General features: G+C 36.9%; 1 pseudogene; it reads right to left on the bottom strand.

Moving 5' to 3' along the window:
* Positions 1-3,474: 3,474 nt before the first annotated feature.
* The window catches only part of LOC114389899, a 43,380-nt pseudogene continuing 19,506 nt past the window's right edge, over positions 3,475-27,348 (bottom strand).

The following is a 27,348-nucleotide window of genomic DNA, read 5'->3' as shown; positions in this document are numbered from 1 at the left end:
TTATTTAAAAGTAAATAGAGTTTTAGAAAAATACTGAGATTTTATAAATAAATAAATAAATAAGGAGAAATAAATTTATTAAAACAATGATTGGAAGGAAAATAAAAATGATATTTTATTTATTCATTTGATAGGAAATAAAATAGAATATTTGTTTATAAAATAATAAATAAATAACAAATAGAGTAAATAATAGGTTGGGAGTATCCTAACTATAAAAAGAGACATCTTAGGTTTTCAGACTGACGATACTTCATACGCCTTCTCTTCCTCTCAAGTTCTTTTTCTCTTCTCCTCCTCCCAAAACCCCCTCTTTTTCTCGCATACCACCAAACCTATCCCAGAAAAATAACGATATTAGACTCATTCACCGTTGGATCATCGTGAAATTTGAGAACCAGGTTTAGAAATCATTTCCAAACATTATCACCATTGGGAATTATGAAAACATGTCAGAGCTGAGAGAAATAGGCTTTGCATTGTAGCTTTTTCTTTTCCCGTAGAAACCCAAAATTGTCTCAGTAAAACTATGATTCAAGACACGTCAACCGTTGGATTGTCATGAAATTTGGATATGTGGTTCAAGATTCAGTTTCTCACATCTTCACCGTTGGGATCTGCAAAATAATGTTTTTGAACAGAGAAATACTCATCGCACGTAAATAGTGGAATAGAGGCTTCATTCCCTTCTCCTCTCTTTAACGCTTAGAAACCCTATCAGAACAATCAGAGAAAAAGCTTGAGGAATCTCAGGAAACTATTATAGATTCCTTTATCATTATCAGAATACACATGTGAGCCCGCTTAGAGGTAAGGGATGAGTTTATCACAATTGGGGTTAGAATGAACATGTGTAGGGGTTCTTAAAAGATCAAATTTGAGTTTATTTTAGGATGTTTATTGTATTGAAATTCTTCTTGTATGATTATGTGAAATTGTTTAAGGGGTTTTACTCCCTGTGGATTGAGAAATATTTTTGTATAATTTGTTTGTGTTTTGAATAAGATTAGTGTAATAAATAGTTATGTTGGGATTATGAAATTATGACTGAAATTGTATATAAGGGATAAATTGAATATATGATGAATTGTAGAATAATATATTACTTTGAGATTATAATATTTTTATGGAGATTGAGTATAAATGTAAAGTTGAATGTGTTAAATTACGAGATACACTTAACATAAGATAGTTGATTGTGACATAATGAGATGTGAAGTTGTGAATATGAGTTTTAGTTGCGAATAAGTGTGGTTAACACTTGATGTGACATTACTTGTGTTGTGAGCTATGAATTATACAATAGTCCGACCAGTGTTTATTTTGAGAAAAATGTTTATGTGCAGTGTTAAAGAGAAAATGTAGGTTCCTAGTTAAGAACCAGTGTTAAATTGTAGCACAATGTGTTAAATGTGTTTGAAACATGAGTGTGAGGTCGTGAGTATTGTATAATTCATTAGCAATGTCTGCTTATAATATTATTGTTGAAATCGAGTATAAGTACAAAGTTGAGCATGTGTTAATTTGTAAGATACATGTAAACCTATGATGATGGATTGTGACATTATGAGATGTTTAGTTGTGAATAAGTGTGCGTGTGTGTGTGTGTGTGTGTGTGTGTGTGTGTGTGTGTGTGTGTGTGTGTGTGTGTTTGACACAAGATGTGACAATAACTGTGTTGTGAGATGTTAATTATTCAATAATCTGACCAGTGTTTATATTGAGAAAAGTGTTTATGCACAGTGTTAAAAAGAAAGTGTAGGTTTCTAGTTAGGAACCAATGTTAAATTGTAGCACAATGTGTTAAACATGTTTGAAACACGAGTGTGAGATCATGAGTATTGTATAATTCATGAGCAGTGTCTGCTTGCAAAAATTGTTTTAGGGGTTGGACTTGAATCAGAAAGGTGAGACCCTAATGCATTCTTCGGAGTCTAGGCCTCGGGGGTAAAAACGCTCGGTTTGAATGCTCATTTAAGCCTATGTTGATCCCATATGGTTGGAGCATTCTCGCAAAACAAAGTGACCCTGAGTGGTCACCTTATGATTTTACTTAATGAGAGTGACTTGACATACCCATTGCATGTAGGCTTAAGTCTTAGTATAATTATTGCATAACGCTTGCTAATTGTTTATTATGAAATTGATGAGTGTTATTGCATCTTTACTCAAGTGTGTGATTCATGTGTAATGTGATTAGTGATTGGAAATGAATTTTAAAGATAAAGTGGTGAAGTGACGTGGCTTGTATTAAGTTGAGTTATGTTATAAATATTTTCATAATTTATTTTGATTACGTCTTATTTATTTTTTTGTAATTTTTTTGTATGATAATTCACTCCCTGTGTGCTATGCTATTTGTGTTTGGATCCTGTGATGATCTCGAACTTTGTGTTCGTGGGAGCAAATGACTAGGTGGATGTACTTTAAAGAACCTCGTGTTAGAGGACGATGGAATACAATGCTCTGATAGGATGCGACATTGGTGATGAGTTTTTATTTTAATTGTTTGATGTTATTTTATTTTATTTTACCTCAATGATTTAACAAAACATTTTTTGTAAACATTGACGGTCTTGTTTTGAGCCGAATATGTTTTTAATAAGTCTTATTTGATAATAGTGAAATTAATGTGAACCTTTGTATTTGTTGTAAAAATTGTTTTATATGTTTTATTTATTTATATGTATGTTGGGGTAGAGGGTGTCATATGCTAAACACCAGAAAAATGCGATTGATAAGTTGGTACAGGAATACTTGGCGACTGGTATAATTCAAAACAGTAGTAGTCCCTTTGCAAGGCCAATAGTTTTGGTGGGTAAAAAGGACGGATCATGGAGGTTGTTAAGTCATATTGTATTGTGTTTTGAAATAAGAGATATATACTCACCTACAGTTTCATGTTGATACAAGGAAAGGTAGCTTTAGCTTATTTTAGTAGAATAGCTAAACATAATCTCAATAGAAAGAAAAAAAAATAGACGATACCATATATAAGTATAAAAATAATAGGTAATACAATATAATGTGATAAGAAAAAATTAATAAAAAATAGCAAGCTTTATAAAGTATATGACATATAATTTTGTTGATCTATCATTACTCTTAATTATACACGATATACCTGGCCCAATCAATTTTTCATTGTTGAAAATTAAAAAGAGTCTAAAAAAAGTGACATATTATCATCTAAATTATGTTCTAGTACAAAATGTTTTTCTACTATAAAAATGTGAATAATTCAAAAAGTAAATCATACATGTTAAAAGGCTTGTGAAATTCCCCCCTCCAACTAGCAAAAGAAAAAAAAATCACATTTATTAAATGACTGATACAACAACCCATTCAATTAATGGACCACATTACTATAAATAACCAATCTCAATTTCTAGAGTTTTTTTTTTCATATAAATTTATTTATTCTTACGAACCTGCCGAGGAGGTTGACAAAATGTATGCTGCGAATTGCGGGTTTTAAATAGCTTCAATGGCTTCCAGTGCCTCGACTACATCTTTCATAGAAGGACGTTTTCCAGGGACAGATTTTACGCATTTTCGAATAAGTTTTGCTGCTTTGCATGCTGCCTTGAGTGAATATTGACCCATTTGTCCTAGCATCCATTATGGTTTTCAACTTTTCTATGGAATAAAGATGAGGCTTGATACATTTAAGCAGGAGACTCATCCCTGATCACCAATGTGTGTCACGTGCCCGAATTCCTGTCAGTATTTCAAGTAGCACTACACCAAACCCATAGACATCACACTTCACATACAAGTGGCCTGTTGAAATATTGATAAACATACACTACACTATTCCTTATTTTAGTTTGCCTTCCCCCAACTTCATCTTCCACAAAGCATTGACTGCTGTAGTGTTACATTAAGGCCTGTTTGGTTTAAGAAAACTTTGTCTATTTTCATTTCCTGTTTTTATTGATAATTACAAAAAATGTCAAAATGTTGTCTTCTTTTCACTTTTCACTTTGTTTCCTACTTTCAGAATTAGTGAAAACAACACCAATCTTGTTTTAACTGTTTCCTATGCAAATTTTTGAATTCAAGAACCATATAGGATTTGGTCTTGGCTTCATAACTTGCACTCAGCCTTTAATTTCTCCTTTGTTCAATGGTCTTCTAATCCTGCGGCTTGTCTACAAGGTTGGTTGGGATAAGATATTTCACATAATATCATGGGAGTGGTTTGGCGTGCTCACGTGCGACATGTTGTCATAAAAAAAGATAGAGCTTCAAGGATGGGAATTCAGCAAGTAGTACAACAATGCTGGGGGGTTGTGGTCTGCTTTCACCATTGGAGGCATCATGCTCTTTATGTAGGGGTGGGAAGTATATCGGGTTTCTGGCCTAAGCCATTCATATGTGGGTTCTTATTTTGAAAACACCACTATGGAATTTATCAAGGTTTTAAGAAATGGTCCGTGACCGTGAGTTGAGCTGCAACATCAAGGTTTTGTAAGTGTCCGTGACCGTAGTTGAGACAGCATTGGACACATTTGTCTGCGATTTGCCGCAATATCAACATACGTGACGAAATCACAACGCAACCGTCACCAATATCCAAAACCTTGGAATTTACGTTTGTAATTGCAGGGTGAGTGCAGAAAACGGTATCAAGTAGGGGATCATATGTGGTGTGATAGGCTTCTGATATATGGTGTTGCTCAGCTCGGTCACTTTTTATTTATCTAACTTATTTTCATAAATACTCTGTAACCGCTGCCTGGGGCTGCTGGGGAGCCTATATGGGAACTTTTTGTAGCAAACATTGGTACTTCTGGTATCTTTTTTCTTTATATATATATATATTTTGCTGATTCCAAAAAAAAAAAAAAGGAATCATACAGCATTTAAGTACGTGGGGTGTTCCAAGAAAATGGTTCTATATTAGGATTTCCTGCTCAGAAATACACAAAATGAATTAATTTCAAATCCATGAGCAGGAGTTTTCCCAATATATATAACAAATCTTCAGTTACTTGTGAAAACACGAAATGAAGATGAAAAATATTTATTCAAGCCAAACAAAACATTGTGTTTGTCCTTTATTTTGTTTCCATGTCCTTCTTACTTGGCATAGCATGTAATGTTGGCTGACATTTTTCCTTGTGAGTCATTAATGAAGTCAAAGCATACATTTAAAGCTACACAAATTGTCAATTATGCGCAGATAAAATTACCTCTTGCTCTGTATTCTGGAGCAGTATAACCAGACGTGCCCATGATCCTGGTAGTTACATGTGATCCTGGTAGTTACATGTGATTTTCCCACAAAAGACCCCAATCTAGCCAAGCCAAAATCTGATATTTTTGCATTGTAATTCTGTGGGAAACAAAAGAATCACTTGTTAAAATGATTTGACACATTTAGCATTAAATAAATATCAATTTTGATGCTTTAAAAATATTATGCATTCATAACATCATGAAACATGCTTCAACTATGTAAAAATGGAAAGAGGAGACGAAAATAATTTGGTTGTATATTCATTAGAATCATATAGGTAATATATACACAAATACATATCTCTAATTAGATGATTCTGCTCCTATAAGTCACCAATTTATTCCTACAATCAAGTCATTCTAATATGACTAACTGTTACCATATTTAAAGCAAGAATCATGGGATACAATTAATTCTCATAACAACAAGAATCATAGAATATAGTTGACTTTCCTAACACTCTCCCTCAAGTTGGAGAGTGGATATCAAGAACTCCCAACTTGCGCTTCATTGTAAGAAAGGATTTCTTCCCTAGTGGTTTAGTGAACACATCGGCAACTTGTTCTGCTAAAGGAACATACTCAGTTACAATTGAACCATCTTGAATTTTATCACGAATAAAATGACAATCTATCTCTATATGTCGAGTTCTTTCATGAAATACCGGATTAGACGCAATGTGAAGAGCTTATTTGTTGTCACAATACAATAGTGTTGCCCTTCAGTGCAATATCCCTAAATCCTTCAACAATGAACGTAGCCAAGACAACTCACAACATGCGCCTGTCATAACTCTATATTCTGCTTCAGCAGATGATAGAGAAACTGTCTTTTGTTTTTTTGTTCGCCAAGAAATTAGAGAGGATCCCAAAAAAACACAATACCCTGTAGTTGATTTTCTGGATATTGGACAACCTCCCCAATCTAAATCACAAAAAGCATGTAAAGATAAATCATTTTGGAAAGAGAAAAATAAACCTTGACCTGGATTGTTCTTTAGATACCGCAATATTCGCATGACAGCTTCCATATGAGGTTTGCGAGGAGCATGCATGAATCTACTCAGTATGTGCACTGAGTAGGTGATATCCGAACGAGTAACAATCAAATAAATTAGGCGTCCTACATGTTGCCTATATGGGGATGGATCTTTCAACAATTCTCCTTCATCTGACAATTTTACATTTTGCTCCATGGGAAAATTCACAAGCTTAGCTCCCAAACACCCTCCATCTTTTAGAATTTCCAAAGCATATTTCCTTTACAAAATGAATATACCTTTCTTTGACCAAGAAACCTCCATGCCCAAAAAATACTTCAAGTCACCCAAATCTTTAATCCTGAATTGATTATGCAAAAACTTTTTAAGAAAAATTATGGCATTGGGATCATTACCAGTTATGAGGATGTCATCAACATAGATCAATAAGGCAATAAATGATTTGCCTTTCTTACATGTAAACAATGAATAATCTGCTTTTGATTGAATAAATCCAACACCTTGAATAGCTGTAGAGAACTTGGAAAACCATTGGCGAGAGGCTTGTGTTAATCCATATAAGGATTTGTTGAGGCGATACACAAGGTTCTCCTCCTGTCGTTGAAAAATAGGAGGAAGAGACATACAAATTTCTTCAGAAAGATCTCCGTGAAGAAATGCATTGTGGACATCAAGTTGATGAAGTGACCAATTTTGAGCAGTTGCCAAAGCTAATAAACAACGTATTGTAACCATTTTAGCAGTAGGTGAAAAAGTGTTATGGTAATCAATCCCTTCAAGTTGTGTGTAACCTTTTGCTACTAACCGTGCTTTATAGTGTTCAAGAGAATCATTTGATTTGCGCTTGATTTTGTAGACCCAACGACAACCAATAGTTTGTTTTCCAGGAGGGAGAGGTGTGAGAAAGTAAGTATTATTGGCCTTTAAAGTAGCCAACTCAGATTGCATTGTTATTTTCCAATGAGATTGGGAAGCAGCTTATTCATAACATGTAGGTTCAACATCATTAGTAATAATAGCAATAAAGGATCTATGTTGTGGTGAGTAACAATCATATGAGATAAAATTGCAAAGATGATATTGTGTACCTTTACTTGGAAAAGATGACGAGAATGACAATGATTCCGGATAACTTACTTGATCACAAACATAATCACTCAAGGCTACAAGGGGAACATGAGCTATTTGAGAACGACGCAAAAGGGTTGTTAGAGAAGCAGTAGTGGCAAGGTTAGATTTTGCATGTGTTGACTGAATGGGTGAGGAATCTAAGACAACAATGGGTAGGACATAATCTATTTTAGTTAGGGAAGGAGAAATGGATTCGTAGGGAATAATATCTTCGGGGAAAATAACATCACAACTGGTGAAGACTTTATTGGTTTCAATATCATATAATTTGTAAGCTTTCTGACCAACTAGATAACCAATAAAAATACATTTTGTGGCACGAGGAGCAAACTTATGGGGTACATGAACATTTGTAGCATAAGCTAGACATCTGAAGACTCTAAGGAGGGAATAAGAGGGATTTTTTTTATAAAATTTTTCAAAAGGAGCTTGCTGAGAAAGTATAGGTGTGGGCAACCTATTAATTATATGAACAGTAGCGGAGACACATTCTGCCCAAAAGTGTAAAGGGGGATGAGATTGAAAATGAAGAGCTCGAGCTGACTCAAGGATATGTCTATGTTTGCGCTCAACCACCCTATTTTGTTGAGGTGTGTAAATGCAAGAATGTTGATAATTAGTGCCTTGTTGGGAAAAAGAATCTCGCATAGAGAAAAACTCTCCTCCATTGTCAACCCAAATATTTGCTATTGTAGTACTAAATTGGGTTTTCACATAAGCGAAAAAATTGGTTAGAAATTTTTTTGTCTCACTTTTGTGATGCATTAGAAAAACCCAAGTAAAACGAGAAAAGTCATCCACAATAGTCAAAAAATATTTTGCACCAGATAGGGAAGAAACTTTGAAAGGCCCCCAAATATCACAATGTATTAATTTAAAAGGTTTATCAAAGGAAATTGAACTTGTGGAAAAAGGAAGCCTAGTTTTTTTTTTTTTTTTTGCAGGAGCATAAACAGTACAATCATTATTTTGCTTGAAAGGGAAATGAAGGATGTTTTTGGCCATAAAGTTTAATCGAGAAGAGGATAAGTGTCCTAGACGTCGATGCCACAAGATACTTAAGGTGTTTGAAGTGGAGGCAACTTTGATGGTATTTACTTTGTGTGTCTTATTCATTGAAACCAAGTAATAGAGTCCATCTCATTGTTCACCCAAACCAATCATCATCCCCGTCATCAAATCCTGCAAAATACATAATTGAGGGAAAAAAGTTACTGAACAATTTAATTCTCTTGTGACTCGACTCACAGACATCAAATCCACCTTACAAGATGGTACCCCGAGTATATTCCTCAAATAAATAATAGGACTTAAAGGTAAATTTCCAGTAGAAATAATTGGAGCTTGATCTCTATTTGGCATAACAATTGGTGGTAAAGAAGTGTTTTCTTTATTGTTGACAAGTAGAGACGAAGAAGAAGTTATGTGATTTGTTGCACAACTATCAATTATCAACTTGGGTGCGGACAAACTTTAAGAAAGATTGACATTATTTGCCTTGGGAGCAGCTGATTGAGATTCTCCATTGCCTTGGATAATAGACAAATTTTTTTGTAATTGTAATTCAGTCAATCCATTCATAAGGGGCTGAACATGTGTTGATGGGGTTTCTTTGACATTATTTGTTGAAGATTGATTGTTGCCATTGGACTTGAAATGATAGTTCGTGGTATGCTTGGACTATCCTGGTGGATAACCATGTAACTTCCAACATGTATCCCTTGTGTGATGATCCCTATCACAATGGGAACAATGTAGTGGTTTATGATTATTGGAATTGGGACAAGAAGACTGAACAAATTTGTGTCGAATAGCGAGGGTTGTTGGTTCCTCCTTTTGGATAGTCATGGCAGGAGCTTCAATAGTCTCTCTTCTTGTACCCAAATTTCATTGTTTTTCTTCTTGAATGATGGAAGATTAAGCTTGTGAAACATCGGGTAAAGGATTCATCAAAAGGAGTTGACCACAAACAACACTCTAAGATTCATTCAACTCCATGAGAAATTGCATCAACTTGCGTCTTTTGTTGTTTGCTCCACATGTGCAAATAGCATCATTGTAGGATCCTAACTCATCCCACAATTTTTTAACTTTGTATAGTATGTAGCAACTATCATTTGATCTTGAGTAAGGCAAGCAATCTCTCTCTCAATCTGGAAAATGCTAGGTGCGTTGCTTTGAAAAAAAATGATTTTGAAGATCTTTCCAAACTTTATGAGCAGTGTCATAAAAAATAAGACTATATGTAATATCAAGGGTCAATGAATTAAGAATCCATGACAAAACCATATCATTGCATTTTTTCCATGTTGTATAGTCTTCTGGTTTGGTTTTGGCAAATGGTGCTTTGAGGGTTCCATCAACAAAACCAAATTTAGATTTTGCATTCAATGAGATGGTAGTGGCTCGACGCCAAGTCGAATAATTGTTGCCATCGAGAGATTTAGAAACAAGAACCATTCCAGGATGATCGGAATGGTGAAGAGAGTAAGAGCTATTGGAATCAGATTCGTTTCCATCGTTGGCCATAATGGTTTAGAAATAAAAAAATGTTTGAAAGGTAAAAAAATGGAAAAGAGAAAGAGCAGATCATTACCGCTCTGATGCCATGTAAAAATGGAAAGAGAAGATGAAAATAATTTGGTTGTATATTCATTTTGAATCATAGAGGCAATATATACACAAATACATATCTCTATTTAGATGATTCTACTCCTATAACTCAGCAATCTATTCCTACAATTAAGTCATTCTAATATGACTAACCGTTATCATATTTAAAGCAAGAATCATGGGATATAATTAACTCTCATAATAACAAGAATCATAGAATATAGTTGACTTTCCTAACAAACTAGCCAATGGTCCAGTACCGACAACACCTAAAAAAGAGACGAGAACAAAGACATTGCATTTTTCAACTGATATTCTATTAGCAGACAAGTTTGGATACCTTTTCAATATGAGTATAGTTAGGAAAAAAATCATGAGATTAAAATTCATAAACTGTCTAATCATCCCACCACGGTACTACATTTATGTTAGCTCTTATCTCTTGAAATAAGGGAAAAAGTAGAGTGACAAAAAAAAGTTCTTCCATCGTGAGAAATCAACTAACAAAAAATAACTAACCTCGTCAAGTAGTATATTTAAGGGCTTGAAATCTCTGAATATGACATGGTTGTTGGAGCTGTGTAAGAAAGCTAATCCCCGAGCTGCACTGATAGCCATTTTAAGCCGGGTGTTCCAAGAAAGTGGTTTTCCTACACAAAAACACAACAAATAAAATGAATTAATCTCAATTTCATGAGAAAGAGTTTTCTTTGAATCACTTCAATTGTCTTCAATTCATATTGTTGAAGAGACGATTCTCCAAGCTTCCCTTTGGCATGAACTCATACACAAGAAGAAAATCATCATCCTTCCTTGTACATTATGTTAATTGTGAAAGAAGGACTTGGTTGTTTGTCTCTGTTTTTGTGTATGGTAAATTGATGATAGTTAATTATTTATTAGCATATGGCATAATAAGGGATAGTTTTTTAAGTATATTTTCATTAGATGCTTTTAAAAAACAGTTGTAGAATAAGATGTTCCATTCTTGTTTTGTGATTTTGAGAATAGCATTGTGCATGTGCTACTGTTTCTAATTTTAGCTTTTTCCGATGATGTCCATTTTTTAGTAGAGGATTGGTATTTTTGTCTAAAGCATATGGATGTATTTTTTGACGATTCAAATGTTAATTTGGATGATAACAGAGAAATGAGTCATGATGTTCATCTTAATTCTGATGAAAATGATACCGGAGATGACAACGGTGTTGGTGTAAAAAATGTCAAGGACAAGGAAGATGAAACAAATGAAGAAGATAAAAGAATAACTTATGGTAGGTGAAGAAATAAGGGTTCTTGATTTTGACAGTTGTAACACCCCATTTTTTAAAATAAATAAAAAGGTGTTTTATTTGAAAATAAATAGAATTTTAGAAAAATAATGAGGTTTTTATAATTAAATAAATCAGGAGGAATTGTGACACCCTCTACCCTTCACATATATACTAACAAAGGAATAAAAATTCAAATATTAATTAAAAGTATTTTTAAAACATTTTTAAATACAAGCCTTTCAAAGGGGTAAAAGGCTCACATTCACTTTCTTCTACATCATATTCAAACTTGTCCAAATAAATAATAAAGTCATCTTGACTCAAACAAGACCGTCTAAGCTTCATACAATTAATATAGAACCTATATCCTAATGTCACATCCTATTAGAGCGTTGTGTTCTTGTGTCCTCTAGCATAAGGTTCTTCATAGTCATCCATCTATTCATCTGCTCCCCCGAACACAAAGTTCAAGATCATCACAGGATCCAAACACAAACAGCAATCCGGGAGTGAGTTATCACATTCCTAATTACTAGAGAGAAACAAGACAACATATAGTAGCCAAATACAATTTACTTAGCATATCTCACATTATTTCATCACTTTGTCATTCAAAATTTACTTTTCAATCATCAATCACAATACACAAGAATCACACACTCTGATCAAGACATAATAACACATCAATTTCATAATAAATAATTAGCAAGCGTATGCAACAGTTATGCTAAGACTCAAGCCTATATGCAATGTGGTACCATGTCAGTGAAAAACCTCGTCGGGTGCCTAGGAGTACATGACAAGATAAACCACACACTAGAAAGTCAAGTCACTCTCACTAGGTAATATCATAGGGAGACCATTCAGGATTACATTGTTTTGCGAGAATGCTCCAACCATATGGGATCAACATAGGCTTAAAGGAGCACTCAAACCGTGTGACCCCCAAGGCCTACACTCCGAAGAGTCCGTCAGGGCCTCTCCTTCCTGATTCAGGTCCAACCCAGAAAACATTTTAGCACACAGACTCTATCTATGAACTGTACAAAACAAACGACTCCTCAATTGTTCTCAAAATAATTTTAACTTGTCGTCCTTTAAGGGTCTTATCATTAACTCATCGTCCTTAAAGGGACTTAACATTAACTCGTCGCCCAAAAAGGGACTTAGCATCAACTCGTCGCCCTAAAAGGGACATAGCATTAACTCGTCGCCCTAAAAGGGACTTAGCATTAACTCACCGCCCTTAAAGGGACTTATGGTCGTGTGATTGTACAATTCATAGTTCATAACTCAATGCACACAACAGCTCAATGCACATATATATCTCAATCATATACATACTCAATTTATCACATACACTTAATCCCAATCACAATGGTATAATCTCAATTTAACTTGTTATCACACCTCATGAATCATATACACTTTACCTATGAACTATGCAATACACACATTTACTCAATTGTTTTCAAAGTCATTTTAACCTGTCGGGTTCCCATAGTGGATCCCATCACAATACGCGTCACCCTTAAAGGGTCTTATAATTGTGTGATTGCACAGTTCATAACTCACAACTCAATACACACATCTATATATTTATTTCACCATTTATCACAGGTTCAATTTATCACATACTCGTAATTTGAATCATCATTTCATAATCTCAATATAATAATTTATACAAAGGATTTGTCACAACATGGGCAATAAAACCCTTCAAATAATTTTACACAATTATATCAAAATTGAAATTCTGATACAGAGGTCAGATGTCGTACCAAATGTCACGACATCACGCTTCAGAACATGGAGATTATATTTGACAGATTAAACAAGTAAATAACACAAGAGAATTGTTAACCCAGTTCGGTGCAACGTCACCTACATCTGGGGGCTACCAAGCCAGGGAGGAAATCCACTAAAATAGTGTTAGTTCGAAGATCTAACAGCCACTGTTTACAACCTTCTCACCTAACCACTACCCGTGCAACCTCTACCTAAGAGCCACTCTTAGATATGAGAACCCCTCTCACTCCCTCTCAATCACTCTCCCGTGTTTACAATTAAATCGAATACACACCAGAGATTGCTCTCTGAACAAAAGAGATCAACTCTACACACTCAGGTCCAACACTTGATGTTAGGGTAACATCAAGGTGGCTCACAAAACACTCAAGTCCCAAAACTCACAAGGTAACTCTTCAATCCCGGACTTGGTTCAGAACTCGTGCAGCCTTCATGTTTATATAGCAGTGTGCGTATCTGGGCTGCAACAACTTGTGCTGGATGAGATCTATCATTCTCCTGAAAAATCTGCACTTAAAGATCTAAAAGATAAAGTTTGATCTTTTAGTTTTTATCTTTAATCTTTAATCCCTGAACGAACTATTCAAGTTTGTAATTCGAACTTTAATTATCTTTTAATTCGTTCCTAGAGATAGATCGTCTAATCTGTTGCTAACTGCACAATAATCTGTTAAAGAGATAACAGATTTATGTGTCCAATATTTTCGGGCAGGATGTCCTGGACATTGTATCCGACATCGTGGATCCTGCACAATCTGTTAAAGATATAACAGATTTATGTGTCCAGTATTTTCGGGCAGGATGTCCTGGACATTGTATCCGACATCGTGGATCCTGCAGCTTCAATTCTTCATTTGACATTTTATCTTGCCTTGTGCATTGTGCAGCCCAATCTGATTCCTTGACATAACGTTGGACATCATGTGCAGCAACTCCAGCTTTCCTTCAATGTCTAAGTGCTTATGTTTTAACAAAATTTTAGCCAATCTTTTAAAGCTCAGTAAAGCTAAGCACTAACAATCTCCCCCTTTGGCAAATTTTGTCTAAAACATACTTAGACACTTCCTGAGCAGGTACGAGCAGTTATGCAAGTGGGATCAGCAACTTTCATTATCAGAGTAATCAAGCACAGCGGTATCTGTAGTGGCGACAGCAAAATTCTGCAAGTTGCAAGCCGTTTCCAGGATGTCAAGACATCTCATGTGACATCAGCTTTCTGCTCCCCCTGTCTCCATGCTCTTACTGCAGCATCTTCTATCAGCTACTAGTAGTTACAGTAGCTTACATCAGTCATCATCAGCAGCAGCAGTCTCCCCCTCAAAATCATATACATACAACTCCCCCTCAACATCATGTATTATGCATAATACTACTATTGCATACATAGTATCCTACTACTCAAAATCATAAATCATGCATAATACTATTACTCCCCCTTTTTAGACAGAATTTGACAAAAGTAGAATGCATGCAAATATTACAGACCAATAGCAATCAATTGTTCAAAGGGACATGCCCCTATAGCTAGTAAAAAGCAAAAATAAAGGTCTGATGGTCATGGGGTGGCATCAGAATCATCATCATCTGATTCTGTATCCTCTGCTGCATCTTCTTCTTCCTCAGCGGCTTCTTCTTCTTCCTCAGCTGCTTCTTCTTCTTCCTCAGCTGCTTCACCATTATCAATGCCACTGTCTGAGAGTCTTTTGATCAGGCGTTCCAGCTCCAGTTTCTTCTCTGTGGTGGCTTTGATGGTTGCTTCCAGCACCTTGCATGTGTCCTTGAGTTCAGCAATCAAAGCATCCTTGGACACAGCACTTGAAGCAGCAGCTTTCCCTGATGTCGAGACAATGTCTGGGACATGTGTCCCCTCAAACAGTTTGTAATGCAGGGATAGAGGAGATTCTCTCTTCATCACAGAGTCAATGTTGTTTAAGATATTGGGATGTTGACTCAACATAATGCCACACAATACAGTTGGGAAGGCAATGGGTAATTTGACAGCAAAAGATTCTGAATGCTTAACAGTTTGATCAAAAATATAGTTTCCAAAATTAAATTTGGACTTGGTTCCAACAGCATACAGAAATTTACCCAAACCTGTGGCAACAGTGGAAGTGTGATTGGTGGGTACCCAGTTTGCAGCCCCAATCCTGTGCAGGATTGCATACTTCACACTTAGCTTCCCTGCAGAAAGCTTCCCTTTCTTTGGCCAATGCTGGACTCGTTTGGCAGTGATTTCCTTGGCAATTTGATGCTCAGACACAGCAATATCCACCACTCCTTCAGTTGGTCTGCCCAGGTATTTGTTGACTACAGTAGGGGAGAATCTAACACATTTTCCTCTGACAAACACTTTCTGATACTCATCACTCTTTCTGTTTGTTATGTCAGAGGGAATGTTGACAATGAATTCCCTGACTAGACTTTCATAGCAATCTCCCAACTTGGTGACAGTTTTTAGCAGTCCAGCAGCCTTGATGAGGTCCATGATCTCCTTGCAATCCAAGGCATCTCTTCCCAGTTCTCTTTCAACAGCAAGTCTGCGTTGATATACAAATTTCCACCTTTCAACATTGCCAATGGAGTGGAATGAAATGTTGTCCAATGGTGCATCAGGGACATTTCCAGGCATCTTTTTCCCTGATTTCTTGGCCCTCTTGATGTCGAGAACATCTTGTTCGACATCATCATCAGAATTAGATGAGGAAATTTCTTTCCTCTTCTTGGAAGGAATTGCAACTTTGCTCCATCTGGATGTGGTAGGAGTGATTGGTGTGCTCTTCTTCTGTGCCATAGTTTTGATTCGTCCAGACCTAGTAATGGGGGTTTTCCCCTTTCTGCTTTGTAATCTTTCTGCAATGCCAGGTGCCAACTTGTTGGCAATGGGTTCCTCATCAGATTCTACTTCTTCTAGGTCAATGAGGTCACCTGGAGCAGGTTCTGGTGCCCTTGGTGCAGGGGTCTCCTCTGTGGCTTGATCCTCTTCCTCTGTTGATTCCTCTTTACTGGATGAAGAGAGGACTTCAGCATTTGGGGTGGAAGATGTTGGAACATCTTTATCAGCATCAGGGACAAAAGCATTTTTCAGAATGCTACTCACAATACTGCGGATCTTCTTATCCATCTCTGGGTCTACTTCCCTAGGACTTGTTGTAAGGCTAGGGTTTTCAGAAATCTTCACTCCCTGTTGTCTTTTGGGAACCAGTTTCTCAGGAACAGGGGCTTGACCAGGAATCATTTGTATGGGTTGGATATGGAATTCAGGTTGTTCCTGGTTTGATGGTGCTTTGGTGGATGATGGAGATGATGGTACAGAGGGTGAACCAGGAGCTGAAGTTACTTTTGGTGCGGTAGCCATGGAGAAGCAGAGCCTTTGGAATGGTTTCGTGAATTTCTGAGAGCTGTTGGGGAATGCTGATGAAACCGAGATTACCACGTAAATATGAGTTTGAATGAGGAATGTAGAGGGACGTGTGAAGCAACGGTCGAATTTGTGTTGGCCCAGTAGAGAACGCGCTATTAACGTTTGAGCACGTTCAGATAACAGTAATTGCTATAAATCCTCTAACAGACAAATGCCCAGCTTGCCCCTCAGTTTTTCAAACTGATTTGCATCCAATGCCTTTGTGAAAATATCTGCTATTTGTTCCTCAGTGTCCACATGCTCCAGTGTGATAACTTTATCATCAACAAGATCTCTAATATAGTGATGTCTAATGTCAATGTGCTTGGTTCTGCTGTGTTGAACAGGATTTTTAGAAATATTAATAGCACTCATGTTGTCACAGTACAATGTCATGACATCTTGTTCGACATTGTACTCCTTCAGCATCTGCTTCATCCAAACTAGTTGTGAACAGCTGCTTCCTGCTGCAATATACTCTGCTTCAGCAGTAGATAGGGACACGCAGTTTTGCTTCTTGCTGAACCATGAAATAAGATTGTTTCCCAAATAGAAACATCCACCAGAAGTGCTTTTTCTGTCATCTGCACTTCCAGCCCAATCAGCATCACAATACCCAACCAGCATTGAACCTGAACAATGACAGTACATAATCCCATAGTCACTGGTGCCATTTACATATTTCAGAATTCTCTTTACTTGATTCAAGTGACTTATCTTGGGATTGGCTTGATATCTTGCACAAACACCTACTGCATAGGTGATGTCAGGTCTGCTAGCTGTTAAATATAGTAAGCTCCCAATCATGCTTCTGTACAGACTTTGATCAACACTGGTGCCAGCTTCATCTTTTGACAGCTTCAAGTGAGTAGGTGCAGGTGTTCTTTTATGGCTGGCATTTTCCATCCCAAACTTTTTGACAATGTTCTTTGCATACTTGCTTTGTGAGAGGAATATGGAGTCTTCCATCTGCTTCACTTGGAGTCCCAGAAAATAAGTCAGCTCTCCAACAAGACTCATTTCAAATTCAGATTGCATCTGTTGAACAAAATGTCGAAGCATCTCATTCGACATCCCTCCAAACACAATGTCATCAACATATATCTGTGCTATCATCAAGTTTTCAGCATCTTGTTTGACAAAGAGAGTCTTGTCAATTCCTCCCTTCCTATACCCTTGCTGAGTGAGGAACTCTGTTAGCCTTTCATACCAAGCTCTTGGAGCTTGCTTCAATCCATAGAGAGCCTTCTTGAGCCCGTATACATGATCTGGATGAGTTGGATCTACAAATCCCTTTGGCTGCTCCACATAGACTTCTTCATTCAAGTATCCATTCAGAAACGCGCTCTTCACATCCATCTGGTACAGCTTGAATTTGAGGATGCAGGCTACACCAAGTAACAATCTGATGGACTCAAGTCTAGCAACAGGAGCGAAAGTTTCATCAAAGTCTACACCTTCAATCTGAGTGTAGCCTTGAGCAACAAGTCTGGCCTTGTTTCTGGTTATAACACCTTCTTCATTGGTTTTGTTCTTGAAGATCCACTTGGTGCCAATCACATTAGTTCCCTCGGGTCTAGGAACTAGCTCCCAAACTTCATTCCTTTTGAATTGCCCCAATTCTTCTTGCATAGCATTGATCCAGAACTCATCAGTCAGTGCCTCTTTCACATTCTTGGGCTCAATTTTGGAGACAAAGCATGAATTGGAGACAATCTCAATCTCCCTTGATCTTGTAGTGACCCCTCTGTTTGGATCTCCTATAATCAGCTCCTTGGGGTGCATCTTCTGGATTCTAATGGAGGGTTTCTTGTCAGGTTGATTGATGTTTGGTTCATCTGTAGCAGAATCAGAGTTTTCTGCATTTTCTGCACTTTTAGCTGTATCTGCTACATTGTCTCCCGATGTTCTGACATCTTCTTCGACATCCTTCTTTCTTGCTGGAGTTAGATCATCAACAACCACATTGATGGATTCCATCACAGTTCTGGTTCTGGAATTGAATACTCTATATGCTCTGCTGTTTGTAGAGTATCCCAAGAATATCCCTGCATCACTCTTGGGATCCATCTTTCTCCTTTGCTCTCTATCTGCCAAAATGTAACATGGACTTCCAAAGATGTGAAAGTGCTTGACAGTTGGCTTCCTCCCTTTCCAGATTTCATACAGTGTGGTTGGAGTCCCTCTTCTAAGTGTGACTCTGTTGTGGATGTAGCATGCTGTGTTCATGGCTTCATCCCAGAGATTATAGGGAAGTTCTTTGGCATGAAGCATGACCCTAGAAGCCTCTTGCAAAGTCCTGTTTTTCCTTTCAACTATGCCATTTTGTTGTGGTGTAATGGCTGCAGAGAACTCATGAGTGATGCCTTCAGATGTGCAGAATTCAGTAAACTTGCTGTTTTCAAACTCTCTGCCATGGTCACTCCTGATTCTCTTGATGACACAGTCTTTTTCTCTTTGAAGTCTTAGACTCAACTCCTTGAATACTTCAAAGGTGTCTGATTTCTCTCTGATAAAGTTGACCCAGGTAAATCTGGAGAAATCATCCACAACAACATAGGCATACCTCTTTCCTCCAAGGCTTTCAACTTGCATAGGCCCCATCAAGTCCATGTGAAGTAGTTCCAGCACCCTGGAAGTGGTCTGATGTTGAAGCTTCTGGTGGGACATCTTGACTTGCTTTCCAATCTGACATTCACCACAAATTCTGCCTTCTTCTATTTTCAGATTGGGAATGCCTCTAACAGCACCTTTGTCAATGATTTTCTTCATGCCTCTTAAGTGCAGATGTCCAAATCTTTGATGCCATATTCTGACTTCATCTTCTTTGGAGGATAGACATGTGGAGGAGTAACTGGTTTCTTGAGGTGTCCATAGGTAACAGTTGTCCTTTGATCTGCTGCCCTTCATTAGAACTTCACTCTTCTCATTTGTCACCAAGCATTCTGACTTTGTGAAGTTTACATTGAATCCTTCATCACACAACTGACTGATGCTGATCAAGTTTGCAGTCAGTCCCTTCACCAGCAGTACTTTGTCCAGACTAGGAAGTCCATCATGGGCTAGCTTTCCCATTCCAGTGATCTTTCCTTTAGAGCCATCTCCAAATGTCACATAGCTAGTGGAGCAAGGTTCAATGTTCACCAGGAATTCTTTAACTCCTGTCATGTGTCTGGAACAGCCGCTATCTAGGTACCAATCTTCCTTAGCTGATGCTCTAAGTGAAGTATGAACAACAAGACTAACAGTCTTGTGTTTTGGAACCCACACCATCTTCCTTCCACTGCTGCTACTTTGAGTTCCATGATGTGGATGGCCATGTAAATGATAGCAAAAGGGCTTTATGTGACCATACTTGCCACAGTAGTGACACCTCCACTTCTTTCTTTTGCTCCTTTTCTGCTGCGTTCCATGATGTCGAGACCGATGTTGTGACATCGTGGCTCCAGTGCTGTTTTTGGCAGGAACAAATTCTGTCATGGTTATTCTGCCAGCAGATTTATGATTAAACCCAAGTCCTCTCTGGTTTCCAACATTCTTCCCAAGCTGTAGCACTTCATCAAGCATATCTGAGCCTTTATTCAGCATCTTTATTGATTTTGTCATGTTTTCCAGTTTAGAGTTCAGAAAACCAACTTCTCCTTTAAGCTCAGAGATCTCCTCTTCATGTGCCTCTTTCTCAGCCTCCAGATTTGCAATGACCTTCTTCAGTTGTGCTTCTTGCTGAAGGATCTTCTCACTTTTGATGCATAGTTCTCTATAGGATATAGCAAGCTCATCAAAAGTGATTTCACTATCTGTATCACATGAATCTTCAGTAGATTCAAATCTCCCAGTGAGTGCATTCACATCTCTGTCAGAATCACTTTCTTGTTCACTCTCTGTATCATCAGACCGACATACAGAAAGTCCTTTCCTCTGCTTCTTGAGATGAGTGGGACATTCAGCTTTGATGTGTCCATAGCCTTCACACCCATGGCATTGAACTCCTTTGCTGTGACTGGGCTTTTCATCTGACCTTTTCTGGTATTCACTACCTTTCCTGATGTCGAAAGGGATGTTCCGGACATGTGGTTTCTGCCTCCTGTCCATTCTGTTCAGCACTTTGTTGAACTGTTTTCCAAGGAACACAACTGCGTTAGTCAGCCCTTCATCAGTATCCAGGTCATACTCATCTTCTTCTCCTTCATCATTGGACACGAACGCCAGATTCTTGCTCTTCTTTTCAGTCCTATCCGAGAGTCCTAGCTCAAAGGTTTGAAGGGAACCAATGAGTTCATCTACTCTCATGTTGCAAATGTCTTGGGCCTCCTCTATTGCAGTGACTTTCATGTCAAATCTCTTAGGCAAAGATCTGAGGATCTTTCTCACCAGCTTTTCATCTGTCATCCTTTCTCCCAAGGCAGTGCAAGCATTGGCAATTTCAAGAATGTTCATGTGGAAGTCATGAATACACTCTTCCTCCTTCATCTTCAGATTTTCGAATTTTGTAGCCAATAGTTGCAATCTGGACATCTTCACTTTGGAGGTTCCTTCATGAGTGGTTTTCAGGATCTCCCATGCATCCTTGGCCACTGTGCATGTGTTGATTAGTCTGAAGATATTCTTGTCAACTCCATTGAATAGAGCATTCAAGGCTTTGGAGTTTCCAAGTGCCAATTCGTCTTCTTCTTTTGTCCAGTCTTCTTCTGGCTTCAATTCATTAGTGGGCTTTCCTTTTGTGTCCAGCATCTTGAGATGTTCCCAGCCTTTGATGACAGCTTTCCAGGTTCTGCTATCCAGTGATTTGAGGAAGGCCACCATCCTTGCTTTCCAGTATTCATAGTTGGTTCCATCCAGAATTGGTGGTCTGTTCACTGGTCCTCCTTCTTTCTCCATGTTCATCAGAATTTATCTCCCTAGATCTCACTCAGTGATTTCGAGTGCCTGCTCTGATACCAATTGAAATTCTGATACAGAGGTCAGATGTCGTACCAGATGTCACGACATCACGCTTCAGAACATGGAGATTATATTTGACAGATTAAACAAGTAAATAACACAAGAGAATTGTTAACCCAGTTCGGTGCAACGTCACCTACATCTGGGGGCTACCAAGCCAGGGAGGAAATCCACTAAAATAGTGTTAGTTCGAAGATCTAACAGCCACTGTTTACAACCTTCTCACCTAACCACTACCCGTGCAACCTCTACCTAAGAGCCACTCTTAGATATGAGAACCCCTCTCACTCCCTCTCAATCACTCTCCCGTGTTTACAATTAAATCGAATACACACCAGAGATTGCTCTCTGAACAAAAGAGATCAACTCTACACACTCAGGTCCAACACTTGATGTTAGGGTAACATCAAGGTGGCTCACAAAACACTCAAGTCCCAAAACTCACAAGGTAACTCTTCAATCCCGGACTTGGTTCAGAACTCGTGCAGCCTTCATGTTTATATAGCAGTGTGCGTATCTGGGCTGCAACAACTTGCGCTGGATGAGATCTATCATTCTCCTGAAAAATCTGCACTTAAAGATCTAAAAGATAAAGTTTGATCTTTTAGTTTTTATCTTTAATCTTTAATCCCTGAACGAACTATTCAAGTTTGTAATTCGAACTTTAATTATCTTTTAATTCGTTCCTAGAGATAGATCGTCTAATCTGTTGCTAACTGCACAATAATCTGTTAAAGAGATAACAGATTTATGTGTCCAGTATTTTCGGGCAGGATGTCCTGGACATTGTATCCGACATCGTGGATCCTGCACAATCTGTTAAAGATATAACAGATTTATGTGTCCAGTATTTTCGGGCAGGATGTCCTGGACATTGTATCCGACATCGTGGATCCTGCAGCTTCAATTCTTCATTTGACATTTTATCTTGCCTTGTGCATTGTGCAGCCCAATCTGATTCCTTGACATAACGTTGGACATCATGTGCAGCAACTCCAGCTTTCCTTCAATGTCTAAGTGCTTATGTTTTAACAAAATTTTAGCCAATCTTTTAAAGCTCAGTAAAGCTAAGCACTAACAAAAATTGTGGGTCAAAACGCAAAAACATCAAGGACACTCAAGCTTATTAATTAATTCTCATCAGAATATCAATTGGTACGTAGAACACAACAATATTGTATTTATAATCATAAAGGAAAAATTATAATTCAATAAACATCCCAAAATAAACCCAAATTTAGTTCTCTAAGGATCCTTACACTTGTTCTCACTAACCCCCAATTGTGAATAACTCATCCCTTACCTCTAAGCAGACTCATGTGTCTTCCGATAGCGACAGCGGCATCTCTAGCGGTTTCCTGAGATTCCTCCAGTTTTTCCTTCGACTGCTCTGATAGAGTTCCCAAACGTCAGAGAGACGGAGAAGGGATTGAAGCCTCCACTTGTACTGTCTTCATGCAATTCATTTTTCTCCTTCCACAAATATTATCTCGCAAATCCCAACGGTGAAAGTGTGCGCAATTGCATTTCGAACAACATATCCACACTTCATTACAATCCAATGGTTAACGAATCCGGGATTGTAACTTTACTGAGACAGTTTTGGGTTTCTGCGGGAAAATAAAATACTACAATGCGATGGGTTTTCCTCTAAGCTCAGACATGATTTTGAAATTCCCAACAGGGAGAATGCTCGTAATTGGTTTGTGAACCTGGTGCTTAAATTTAACGACAATCCAACGGTGAATGAGTCTGAGATCGTCATTTTTCTGAGACATGTTTGGTGGTCTGCGGGAAAAGAGAGGTTGAGAAGGGAAAACGAAATTGAGAGGCGAAGGAGGCGGCTGAGGAGTCAGTCCGAAAACTGACCTACCATTTTGCTATTTATAGCTAGGATATTCACGACCTATTATTTACTCTATTTATTTATTTTTATTATTTTATAAAAAAAGAAACTCTATTTTATTCTCCATCAAATGAATAATAAAATACCCTTTTATTTTCTCTCAAACCATTATTTTATTATAACTATTTTTCTTTATTTATTTAATTATAAAACATCATTATTCTCTAAAATTTTATTTACGAAAAAAATGGAATGTTACAGGAATAATTTTATTAATTAAAATAATGGTTTGAAGGAAAATAAAATGGATGTTTTATTTATTCATTTGATAAAGAGTAAAATAATTTTTTTATAAAAAATAAAATAAAAAATAGAGTAAATAATAGACTGAGAGTACCTTAACTATAAATAGACATGTTAGGTCAGTTTTAACATTTATGATACATCTCTACACTTTCTCTTCCTTTTAAATTTGTTTTCCCTTCTCCTTTTCCCAAAACCCTCTATTTTCCTGCATACACTCAAACCTATCCCAGTAAAATTATAATCCCAAACTCATTAACCGATGGATCATTGTAAAATTTGAACACCAGGTTCTAAACTCATTTTCACACATTGCCATCGTTGTGATTTTTAAAATAATGTCTATGGTAAAATAAATGACTCTCGCATAGAGACATTGAAATGGAGGCTCCAATCTATTCTCCTTCTCTCTAATGCTTGGAAACCCTAGCAGAGCAACCAGAGAAAAAACTTGAGGAATCTTATGGAACTGTTAAAGATGCTGCTATCATTATCAGACTATACATGTTATCCTTCTTCGAGGTAAGGGATGAGTTTGTTGCAATTGAGGTTAGAATGAACATGTATATAGATCCTTAGAGGATCAAATTGGGGTTTATTTTGGGATGTTTACTATATTGTAATTCTTCCTTTACGATTATAATTACGAGATTGTTGTGTTTGATGAACCAATTGATGTCCTAATGTGAATTGGTTGATAAAATTGAGTACTCTTGGTGTTTTTTGTGTTTTTAAACCTACAATTTGTAGAAGAAAAGCTTCATGGTGAATCGAAGGTGATTCAAAGGTGTTTTGATGATAACAAAAGATGATGACAAAGGTGATGACTCAAAAATTGAGTAGCACATGACTTTTCTCAAAACATGTTTACCAAAGAGTTTTTACTCTCTGGTAATCGATTACCAGATTGCTGTAATCGATTACCAGATTGCTGTAATCGATTACCAGTAGCAAAATTGTTTTGAAAAAGTTTTCAAATTGGATTTACAATGTTCCAATTAATTTCAAAAAGTTGTAATCGATTACCAGTGCCTTTGAACGTTGAAATTCAAATTCAAATGTGAAGAGTCACATCCTTTCACATAAAAGCCTTGTGTAATCGATTACACTGATTTGGTAATCGATTACCAGTGATTGTTTCTGAATAAATCAAAAGACGTAACTCTTCAAAAGGTTTTTGACTTTTTCAAATTGGTTTTAAGTTTTTCTAAAAGTTATAACTCTTCTAAATGGTCCTCTTGGCCAGACATGAAGAGTATATAAAAGCAAGACTTTAATTTGCTTTTCTATATACTTTTCCAATCAATTTTAATCAATCTTTTACAAGCCTTGAATCTCTTTGAAATTCTTATTCTTCTTTGTATCAAAAGCTTTCTAAACTTTTATGGTTTTCTAAACCTTGAAAACTTGTGCTATTCATCTTTTTCATTCTCTTCTCCCTTTGCCAAAAAGAATTTGCCAAGGACTAACCGCCTGAATTCTTTTTGTGTCTCTCTTCTGCCTTTTCCAAAAGAACGAAAGACTAACCGCCTAAATTCTTTTGTGTCTCCCTTCTCCCTTGTCAAAGAATTCAAAACGACACAGTTTGAGAATTCTTTTGATTCTTCCATTTCCCTTATACAAAAGTTTTCAAAGGACTAACCGCCTGAGAATTCTTTTGTATCCCCATTCACAAAGTATCAAAGGTTTAACCGCCTGAGATCTTTGTCTTAACACATTGGAGGGTACATCCTTTGTGGTACAAGTAGAGGGTACATCTACTTGGGTTGTTGACTGAGAACAATAGAGGGTACATCTCTTGTGGATCAGTTCTAGTGGAGGGTACATCCATTAGGTTCAAAGAGAACAAGGGAGGGTACATCCCTTATGGATCTTTTCTTGTAAAAGGATTTTTACAAGGTTGAAAGAAATCTCAAGGACCGCAGGTCGCTTGGGGACTGGATGTAGGCACGGGTTATTGCCGAACTAGTATAAAAACTCTTGTGTGTTTGTTTCCTTCTTCCCTACTCTTTTACTTTCCGCTGTGCATTTAATTTCCGCTTTTACTTTCTGTTAAGTTTCTCTTCTACTCCTTATTCTCTTAACAACTTAGTAAAAACCTTAGAAGAGTAATTTTTTAATTAGTAAAGTTTTAGGAATAATTAATTCAACCCCCCCTTCTTAATTATTCTGAGGCCACTCGATCCAACACAATTTTCATATGTATTGTGATATTGTTTGAGAGGTTTTACTCCCCATGTTGTGAGAATCATTTTTGTATAATTCGTTTGTGTTTTGGACAAGATTTACTAGATTAGCGTGATAAATTGTTATATTTGGATCACAAAATTGTAATTGAGATTGTGTGTAAGTGATAAATTGAGTCTGTGTTGAATTGTAAGATACATGTGTATTGAGATGTTGTATGCATTGCGTTACGAGTTATGAACAGTACAATCACATGACTATAAGACCCTTTAAGGGTGACGAGTTAATGCATGACGAGTATTATGATGAGATCCACTGTGGGAACACAAGTAGTTTGATCACTTTGAGGTGCAACGAGTTAAAATAATTTTGATAACATTTGAGGAGTCGTGTGTTTTTTACAATTCATAGATAAAGTTTGTGTCCTAAAATATTATATGGGTTAGACCGAATCAGGAGGGAAAGGCCCTGACGGACTCTTAGAAGTCTAGGCCTTGGGGGTAAATACACCTAATTTGAGTGCTCCTTTAAATTTGTGTCGATCCCACATGGTTGGAGTATTCTCACAAAACAACGTGACCCTGATTGGCCTCCCTATGATTTTACCTAGTGAGAGTGACCTAACTTACTAGTGTGTGGTCTATCTTGTCATGTACTTATAGGCGCTCAACGAGGTTTTTCACTTACATGGTACCACATTGCATATAGGCTTGAGTCTTAGTATATTTGTTGTATAATGCTTGTGTATTGATCGATAATGATTGGTTGAGTGATATTTTGTTTTAACTCTTGAGTACTTGAATGATGTGAAAATGTGTGAGACGTGTTGTAGTGTTAAGATGTGATGTCACACGATAAGTGGTGGAATGATGTGAACTGTGTTTAAGTAAGCTACATTTCATTTATATGATATTTATATCTATGTTGTTTTATTTCTCTTTATTAGTTAAGAATGTGATAACTCACTCCATGTGTGTTGTTTGTGTTTAGATTCTATGATGATCTTGAACTTTGTGTTCATGGGAGTATATGGTTAGGTGGATAGCTATGGAAAACTTCATGCTAGAGGACATTGGAACACAATGCTCTGATAGGATGTGACATTAGGATATGAGTTTCTATATTATTTACATAATATTTTGAACATGTTACTTTATGTTATTTCGTTACTTAACTTGTTTCCTTTTGTAAAAAAAGTTGGATGGCCTTGTTTTGGGCCAGAGATGTTTTCATACCCTTATTTGATAAATTTTGAATTTGGTGATTAACGTGAATGTGAAGCCTTTTACCCACATGAGCTCTTTTATATTTATTGAATAAAATCATTTTAATTAATTATGTATTTTCATGTATGATATTATATAAATATGTATATTGGGGTAGAGGTTGTCATAGCAGTGACAAACATGCATTAATTTTCTACATAAAATATGTTAGACCCTATGGGTTTGTTGTGAGGAAAAATGACATTAGTTGATATGCTGGTGGTAATATCAACAAATATTAGTTTGTATGCAATAGAGAGGGTGTTAGACATATTAAACACTATTTGAAGGCGGATTGAAAAAGAGATCATAGACCAATCAGTCAAACTAA

Source organism: Glycine soja, chromosome 16, assembly GCF_004193775.1.
Source record: "Glycine soja cultivar W05 chromosome 16, ASM419377v2, whole genome shotgun sequence".
In the NCBI taxonomy this organism is placed as follows: Eukaryota; Viridiplantae; Streptophyta; class Magnoliopsida; order Fabales; family Fabaceae; genus Glycine; species Glycine soja.
Note: the sequence above shows the minus strand (reverse complement) of the source record. Positions and strands in the feature narration are given on the sequence as shown.